Source organism: Triticum aestivum, chromosome 3B, assembly GCF_018294505.1.
Source record: "Triticum aestivum cultivar Chinese Spring chromosome 3B, IWGSC CS RefSeq v2.1, whole genome shotgun sequence".
Taxonomy (NCBI): domain Eukaryota; kingdom Viridiplantae; phylum Streptophyta; class Magnoliopsida; order Poales; family Poaceae; genus Triticum; species Triticum aestivum.
This window is the reverse complement of record NC_057801.1, coordinates 558,757,784-558,767,294: the sequence shown is the minus strand read 5'-3', so window position 1 is coordinate 558,767,294 and position 9,511 is coordinate 558,757,784. Positions and strand designations below refer to the sequence as shown.

General features: G+C 52.7%; 1 pseudogene; it reads right to left on the bottom strand.

Moving 5' to 3' along the window:
• Positions 1–6,004: 6,004 nt before the first annotated feature.
• On the bottom strand, positions 6,005–7,234 carry LOC123067595 (U-box domain-containing protein 21-like; annotated as a pseudogene).
• Positions 7,235–9,511: the final 2,277 nt, after the last annotated feature.

Genomic DNA, 9,511 nt, shown 5'->3' with positions numbered 1-9,511 from the left:
TTGGAAACCTCATAAGATATGCTCCGTCACCCTGTTTTTTTGCATCTCTACTGTCAATCCCATTTGAACATGTAGTTGAAGCCTTCAAAGAATTGTGTTTCATTTATCTCTCCTGAGGCAATGTTGACAATTGCCATTGGGTTGATTTGCTCACTGCTCACCACTTCCTTGGAATTTTGGACTAGGAGCACTCCCAAACCCCTTGCATCATAACCTATAAATTTTGGTGTTGGTTTGATCTATTTCAGCCAAGTACAAACCTTAGTGATATAAGAATTTTCCCCACAGATGATGCAATTAGGGAGTTTGCACTCTCTGGTCGGGTGTCTAGAATCCTTGCACTTATTGCACATCACCGTGAAATTAGCTCCATTTTTATTCTGCTCATTGCCTTCTCTCTGACCAAACCTAGTTGTCGCCCCCCAATTGTTCTGCCCTTGTCTGTTGCCCGACCCTGCATCAAACTCTCCCCCCCCCAGCTACTATCTCTGTCTTCCACAATATTTCTTCTTCCTTTTTCAGCCTCAATCTCCTTCATCCCTTCTGGAGGACGTCCACTCCCCCCCAAAGAGGTACCCACTCCTTGTTGGGACATTTGTGCGAGTAGAGCCCCAAACCACTGTTGTTGTTGTTGTTGTTGTTGTTGGAGTATCTCAAATGAAGGATTGAAAGTGGATACATTTTCTTTACCTTTCCAATCTTGCACAGCTTGCTCCACCTCTTGCTTGGAAGTAGTTTTCTCCTTGATCTCATCAACATATCTTGCTTCTCTTCGAGATCCCTCTCCACCATCCCCCTGATGGTTCAAACTACCAGGGTTGAATCTAGTCCCAAATCCTTCCCCACTTCTGATGTGTTGCTGATAGTTTTCTTTGGAGTTGTCCACCTCTTCTTCCTTTTTCCTATACTAGAAATTGTCCCTCCCCCCTCTGTCGAACCCCCCCCCCCCCCCGATTTCCTCCAAAACCTTTGTTCATTATCTCCCCCTCACTGGTATCTTCTAGTTCTGGTGGCGGCGGGGTGGGGGGGGGGGGAACCCTAGTTCCACAAAGGGATCGCTCTCTCCTTCCAACAGAAGGAGGGGCTCATCATTTATATGGGTAAAGGTCTTTGAAAGCGTATTCTTCAAAGCCGTATCTTCTTTTTTCCTTTTTTGCCCCTCTCTAGCTTTTCCATTGCCTATTTCCCCTCGATTAGGGTTATCAGCATCTCTACCTCCTAGCCTTTGCTAATTTCCATCTCTTCAATATAAACTGACTCATTAGACCAGAAATCTGGAATTTGGGCAAACTGTTTTCTACTCATTTTTTCAATAATCTCTCTCCCAAATGAGATTTGGGTTTGAGCAATTTTGTTACCACTACCTCCATTGAGGACAGAATTAGAGCGTGGTCTAATATCAACAATTTTTTATCACTAGAAGCAATATGCCTGTGTTCTTTATTTTTATTTGACTCGACTTTCCAAAATCATCAGAATCAATGAGGTATTTGGCCGAATGGATGTTCATACCTTGCAAGTCACGCAAGGGCCCAACCTCCTCGTCGGAATCCTCTCTGGCCAGCAACCAGAAGCAGCTGCCAGCCGGAGAGATCCCTACGCCTCCTGCACGGAGGACGCCAGGCAGGCCAGACGGATAGAGCGTTGCGGGAATCTGGGAGAGCATCTGGGCAGGTCTGTCACCATGCGCTTCTTCTTCTTCAACTTGTTCACCTGCACCCTTCCTGTCCGAGCCTCTGCCGCTGCCTCTCCTTCGTCCGCAAATTCCGAGCTGATCCCCATCGGGCGAGTCACTGCGCCGAGCGCAGGGGTGGCAAGCGCCATCACCGCCCCCGCCACCATCTTCTCTAGTTCCGCAAGGGCGACGCACCTGGATCGGAACTCTCGCCACTTCCACGCCTGCTTGGGGTCGTCGGAGCTCACTTCCTCCATCACCCATAGCATCATCCGCAGCGGTCCCACTGCCCCGCCGTGTGGAGATAGGCAGGTGTCTTCTTCCTCTGTCAGAATGCAAAATCCTTGCGCCGCCGCTGCCTTCAGATCCCCTCTCTCCGGGAACCACGAGAGTACCTCTCTCATCTTCTCCATCTTCCCCTAGTCTCCCTCTACGATCACCACCATCTCCTCCTCGAGCAATTTCTTCCAGAACGCCATCGAACCCCAGAGCGGTGTGAGCGAGTGTGGGAATGGGAGGGCATTTTTGCTTCTCTGCGCCCGTGGTAATGGAGGATAAGGTTTCCCCCTCACCTATCGCATTTATGTCCCTGCCGCCATGGCAGTCAGTCTTCTCCACTTCCTCGACCCCCGCGCCGCCTCTCTCGCTGCATTGTTTCCTGCCCACGAGCGCCACATGGCTGGGAAATGAGGTCTGCATACCTTCCTCGATTTCCTCCCTCGGACGCACTTCCTTCGCATCGACGCATCCGCCCCGGTCGTTGAGGAGTAGTAGTCGACGGGCACGGCCACGCCGAACTACAGTCCCTTGCCGGAAAACTAGCAGGGCCGGCGCATGGAGACCGGAGACCAGATGCGCCGCCCATCTCTGATCGCCCGGAGAGGTCGCCATCTTTCCTATATCATATTTTCTCTAGCAACGTGACATAGAACCTGACAGTTCTATCTTGCACTTTGTCTAGCTTGGATAGACAACGACTTACCATGTTGCATCACGACCAACTCTTCGAATTCTTGCATCTTACAGAATTCATTCAAGCATGATAACTCACTCGCGATGCATAACGGGAAGAATTTGGGTCTTGGCGTTTGCCTCGCCAACTCGATGGCTTCAATACAATCAGTCTCTAGCTCCATTTGTGGCTCAACATATCTCTACTATAGCTGGCCAAACGGGCCGGCCCGGCCCGGTACGGCACGGCCCATCCTAATCGTGCCTGGCACGGCCCGGCCCGCCTAGGCACGATTATTATACGGGCCGTGCCGTGCCAGCCCGCGTGCTGCAGCCTGCAGCCCAGGCACGGCCCGTATGCTAATCGGGCCGGCCCACCGGCACGTCAGGCCCACTAATCTAGCTCCTATTTTGCGCATTGAGCGTTTTTAGCCTATTTTTACCTGTTGGCCCATATTAGAATACATAAAAAAAATATAAAAAAGTTAATCGGGCCGTGCCGTGCCGGCCCGCGTGCTCGCCCTTCAGGCCCAGGCACGGCCCATGGCGTGTCGCGTGCCGGGCCCGGCCCGTTTAGCACGTGCCGTGCCGTGCCAGGCCCGTGCCGTGCCGGCCGTGCTACCGGGCCGGCCCAACTATCCCGACCCGTTTGGCCAGCTATAATCTCTACCACGTATCACCTTTTATTTCGAACTAGTTGAACGCCCGTGCGTTGCTACGGGACTTAAAAAATGTATACAATGGTCATTGTTCTAATCCAGAAGTGCATGTCAAACATGACGGATATTCATCTATATAACGCCAACTACCAATTCTTTCTCGCACTGCTTTCTCTATCATGTCTTTTTTGTAACGTGACATAGTAGGAGAGACCCCTAATGTATATTCTACAAATTAGAAGTGTGTCATTAACTTCGTGTGTCCAATCTTTCACTACCTTCCTTGCTCCCAGATAAAGAGGTTTTCTCTCAGTCGCTCCTCCTCTTCAAATCCTTGGAATTCATCCATTTTTGCTCTCAATCGTCATCAATTCAAATGTTGGTCATTTTGCCCTAACTATCGGTTGGCCACTTCTTCAAATCATTAGAAGATCTATGAAATTGTGCATATGTATCGAGAGAATAATAGTAACCAATCTAACCTGGAACATGTATTGAACTAATATTCTCTCCTCTAAGAAATGGTGGCTAGGGTTTCTGCCTCCCATCGGCGGCGCCACTAATCTGCCACGTCTCTTGTGGCCTTAGGGTCATGGGTCTGCTGTGGATCTCAGCCCTTGCTGCTGAGAGGGCTCCGTTTTCAGGTGCTTCTTCAAGTTTTGTTAGAGTTTGTGCCAGCGGCGGCTTTTGAAGATGAAATAAGGTAATCCCCACCTAGTCCTAGTACCGGTGGTGCGTCTAGCATCATAGGAGGGTGTGTGGAGGTGTGTCTGCGGCGGATATGGCAGGATTTAGTCGGTGGTTTTTTTTTGGTGGATCCACTCAGATCTGGTCTTTGTTCGTCTGTGTTCATGTGTAGAAGATACCACGGTTTTGACATACTACAATATTTTGAAGTATTGAGAATACTTTGAGCTGTTTGGCTAGTGGAGTATATACCAACGTATGTAATAGCTAGCTAGCCGTTTTCTCCTTAGCTTACCCAGCCATTGCAGACCCAACGCCCATGCAAAAAGGCCATCCACATGCACAAAATCCACTGCCAAACTATCAAGGACCACCCCCAAAGCTCGGCCTACAGCTTACGAAAGATGAGAAACACCGTGCATTGCGGTGGTCACCAATTCCTTCCTCTCAGTTACGGCGAGGTGACTCGACCTGCTGCCGGCCGACCGGCATCGTAGCAGTCGCACAAAGAGAAGTAGAAGCGGCGGTGATTGCAATCTTCATCAGACGGCAGGAGTTTTCTTCCTCTGCAAGCAAGGTCTGCTAGCTTCATGCCACGGGCCTCTTTGAGAAAAGAAGGGAACAGATGATAGCCGAGTGTACTATTTTTTTTCAATGTCGTCTCTTTGTTGTCCACGGCAACCGAGGTAGATGATTTTCAGCGATTAGAGAGCGGCGGCAGCTTGGAGTGAAGGAGGAGTCGAGGACGAAGCAATAGGCTCGTTTTCTTCGCCTGCTCTGTTTAAAAAAAAGAGGTCCAGGGTTCTTTTTATTTGACACAGAAAATATTGCGTTTTGAGAAATACAGTAGTATAAGTACCACCTTTTTTGAGGCCAAACAGCTCAAAGTAATTAAAACCATAGTATTTAGAAAAACTATAGTATTCTAAAAAATACTTAGAAAATGCAAAGCTATCAAATGGGGCCCCTAATCTAGCTCCCAAAACAATCTAAACAAGGGTGAAAGCATACGCTAAAACTTCAGCATCTCCGCCAACCACCCGCAACCAAATCACCCGCATGGCCATGGCTGCACACCGGCACCTGAGGCGCATGCTCCGCCCACGAACATCGCGTCTCCCACCGCCAAGGCCGCCGCCCTACATCCAGACACCCGCAAGACCAGCCAAAGTCACCGGCTTTGGCCCAAAGGACGCACCCGACCGCCAAACCGCAGCATACATCCCGCCTCGAACAATGTCGGAGCTACATCAGACCGCACCCGGCCGGGGAAAGGGGATGAGGGGGAGCGGACGCATCCAGGACCGGTACACCCCCGTGCCGGTGATGGGTGGCCCGAACTCTCGTTGGCGCCTCCCATCCCTCCAGCCTACCTCCCCACCGGACACCCCCTATGTCGCCCCACCTCGGCAGCCGGCGCAGCTCCACGCAAGGCCACCAACACACACCTGCCCGCCGGCAAGGAAAACCCCAAGGTCCGCTGCCGACCACCAAGAAAGCTCACCGGGGAGCCCATCCGCGTTGCCCACCGCCGCCCAACCACCGGAGCACCTGGAGCCAGCGAGCCCGCCCACCGACCTGCCGTTGTTGCGAATCTGCAGCCCGTGCCGCCCTCGGCCCGCGTCGCCTGGCCCCAGATCCAGTCGTGCCCGCCAGGCCATAGATCTGGCTGCACCGTCGCTAATCTCAGAGAGCCGAGAACGCACCATCACCTGGCCGCCCGCCGCAGGGGAGCAGAGGCACCGGAGCACTCCGCCTCTGCCCGCTGCACCGCCGTGACGCCCGACACAGCTCCATGCTCCGACCCGAGGCGCCGGCCCGTGCCAGCACCACCTGAATAGGAGGACGACGAGGCCCTGCCGCCGCCGGCGACGGCTGGGCTTTGCCCAGCCGCGCCCACGGGCGGCGGCGAGGGAGGAGGAGGGGAGAGGGGGCGGAGACCGGCGGGATTTAGGGTTGCCCCCCGGTCGCCTCGCGGGAGCGACGCGGGGGGAGGAATGTTCGCTTCCTCCAAATTCAGCATCTACACTGATCAAAATGGCCTCTTGAGCCCCTTGAAGTCCACCGTCTCGATGCACTCTACGCTGCCCCTGAAACCATTGAGCAGGTTGAGCAGCTCGATGCCTAAGCCCACCTGGAGCCGCTAAGGCGCCCACACGCAGCACCTAGTCGCAGCACACGCCAGCGTCGGTGTCCACGGCATAGCAGAGGCGTCAGAGTGCGGAGACGGCGAACTCCGTGGCCATGTTGGACACGTGGAACATCTTCTTGACCAGAACCAGCACGACCAGCGCGTGCGCATGCGCGGACTCGAGGCCGATGTCGGTACATAGGACGCCGTCGAGCACGGCCAGTGCCTTCCCGCTCGTCCCCTTGTCGGCGTCCATGAGGTGCTCCACAACGATGAGCACTTCCCCTAGCTCGGCGAAGCGGGCGGCCATGCGGTCGCTGCCGAAGATGAGGTAGTAGGCCATGACGAGCGCAACCTTGGTGGTCTGCGGGGACACAGGGTTCCTGGTAAGGCCAACGAGCGCACTACATACGCCGGGCGTCCTGGAGATGATGCCGACGGTGTGCCGATCAGCAGACGAGGCGAGCTCGAGGAGGACGATGGCGGCGCTGGCCTGCACGGCGAGGTCTCCGTGGGAGAGCAGCGAGACGAGGGTGTTGAGAGACTCCAGGGAGGCAATGCAGCATCGGGCCACGTCGTCGAGCGGGAAGAACATGGTAAGGGCCGTCAAGATCTTCCCCAGTGCGCCCAATACTGTGGCGTTGGTGCCCTTCACGGGCTTACCAGCGAAGCTCTGGAAAGCCAAGGCGAGCTGGCGGGCAGCACAGGCAGCCACGAGGCACCGGCGGTTGCGGTCGCTCTCCTTCCTGATGGCCTGGCCATGGTGGCTACCTGCCCGCAGGCGGCCGCATTCCCGCGCCTGGAGGCGAGCACCTCGGTCGGCGGTGGCGGCCTCGGTGACGGGCACCCGCTCGGCTTGGTTGGCAATGCACCAGGGTCCTGGATCATGCAGCGTGTGGCATTGTTGGGGACGAGGTCGGTGAGCCGCACGGGGCCGCCGGTGATGGTGCACGTGCCACGCCCCTGTACCAGTCCTTCATCAGCTCGAGCGAGATCGGGCACCGGAAGTGCGCCGGCACCACCAGCACCTAATCGTTCCTGGTGTTCGCCACCTGCAGTCGTCGTTAGCCATGCGTGGCACACGACAGCGGATTGGGAGCTCTGGGTAGGAGTGGTGATGCGTAGGTTCATGGGCGGAGCGGCCGTGACTTTTCAGTTTTCACGCAATAGACGGGAGATGAGGGGTGCGACGTGCGTTAGTGGGCAGTAATTTTACTGGATTGTATACGATGGATTATTCCTATTGCGAAGTAGCGATCGCACCGACTGGTTTGTTTAGAATGATTCTTTTTTTTCGTGAAGAAGTAGCGATCGTGTGAGGCGGGGGTGGTCGAACCATCACCACGACGACTGCAGATCCCCTTTAATAGTAGAGAAGATTATAAGACATTTTGGATATTTAATGCAGACTAAAATAAGTGAATAAAATCAAAATCCCACGGTTTTAGAATACAAACCATGTGATAGCATATTTGAATTTCGTAATCGGATCATGAAAAGTTAACGGCTCATATTGATTCAGGATCGTCTTAAAAAACCATTAAAATAAAGGGTCCGGATAACTGCCGCACGTCCGGTGTGTGGGGGGGTTGTGCCGCACGCATCGTGCGGCATGGACAGCAACCAGTCTGCACGACCATGTTCGCGCGCACAACGGCACGGCTCGCATGTCCGGTGTGTGGCAACCTCGCTCGGACGTGCGGGCCAGAGGACCCAGCAGCCCGCACGATCCAGCCGCCCCGGCCTCTTCTCCCACCTCCCGATCCCCTACCTCCATCGCCGGCCTTCTCTGGTTGCCATGGCAACCAGATCAGATCCGTAGGGCATTCCCACCTGAAACCACACCCCCACCCTCCCCACACCCCTCCCCCACCCTCAATCCAACAACGCCCTCCAAAGAAGACCATCTAAAAAACAGGTAATCTCCCGATCTAACTACTGCTTCTCATCCTTCTACATGGCGCAAAGTACAAAATTACCGACGAGGTTGGCAACTAGATCCATACTACGTGGGTTGTGTGTCTTCGCAGTTGCCAAGCAGAGTACACTAGATCTGCCATGTACTGTGTTAGAGATAACCGTAAGTTCTCTGTAGATTGATGCACGTAGTTGGTAAATGGATGGATGTGTGGGAATCCATAAAAAGATGGAGAAAAATTGAGAAATTTGGAATAATGTAGGGAGTCAAAAATAATTGCCACTGGTGTTTAACGTCAGTTGCCACCTATCATTGTCGTCAACTGCCACCATGTCAACTTATAGCTTGCCATCCTATTGTAGTGGCTGATGCCATCGAATAGAACGGTTAGCTAGCACTCATATTTTAGAAAACAATAGTGGATGTACATGTCCTACTAGCCATGATATGCTGGTTACCTACGCATGGAAATGTGATAACACTGACGTGTTTACTTCTACATGCAAGCATCACAAGGATACATTTTTTGTGGATTGTTGATGCATTCTTGTTCATGCAGTGATTGATAGCACGGTGGCAGAAAATGAGACGCAGGAAAGAATGAGTCACGGAGATGGCACTAATCTTTTCGGTTCTCAAAGGCCAGAAACGCCCCCTTGGGATGCATCAGAGTACAGCCAACTCATTTCTGCAGGGCCGTTGCTGCCACTACTAGAACAGTACGCAGGCATTGGTATGATGCATGAAAAACAAAAGAAAAAGAACATTTGCCATGTTCGCGACGATGAAGATGACAGTCTACTTATGTCCTACGCTGTCATTTTTTTGTAGGTTCTTATGCCCAAAACACGCTTAGGGGGGCACCATGGCAAGTTCAGTCACAAGGCGCTAACACTGACAAATGTGTGGGCATCCAACTTCAAGTAGCTAATGTGGCAAGTCAAGGTAACGCATACGAAAATGAAACATACTGGTCTGAACATAAAAAATAAACTTGCAAAAGGATGGCAAAAGACTCACGAGTTGTGTCGGGAAAAAATGCAAAGCCTTCGTGCAGCACGTGGCGGCAGTCGGCACCCATGTACCTGCCATCAATGTCGTACACAGGTTAGTCCATAGAAAAGAGAAGTTACAGACGATGAATTAACAGAAGGAGCGTAGTTGACAACTGCAGTTGCCATCCCATAACAACTGTAGTTGCCGTCCCATAACAACTGCAGTTGTCGTCCCATAACAACTGCAGTTGCCATCCATGGACAACTTGCAGTTGACATCCATGGACAACTTGCAGTTGGCACCATGGACAACTGCATTTGCCATCCTGGACAACTTGAGTTTGCCATCCATTGATAACTTGCAGTTGCCATGCATTACCCATCTAAATACCATGCTTACAGGTTATTACGATGCTTCTACCCCGACAAACGTCTCATGGCAAGCTTCACACAATGCAGATACAACACGTCAATTTGGTGTTATGGACCACACAA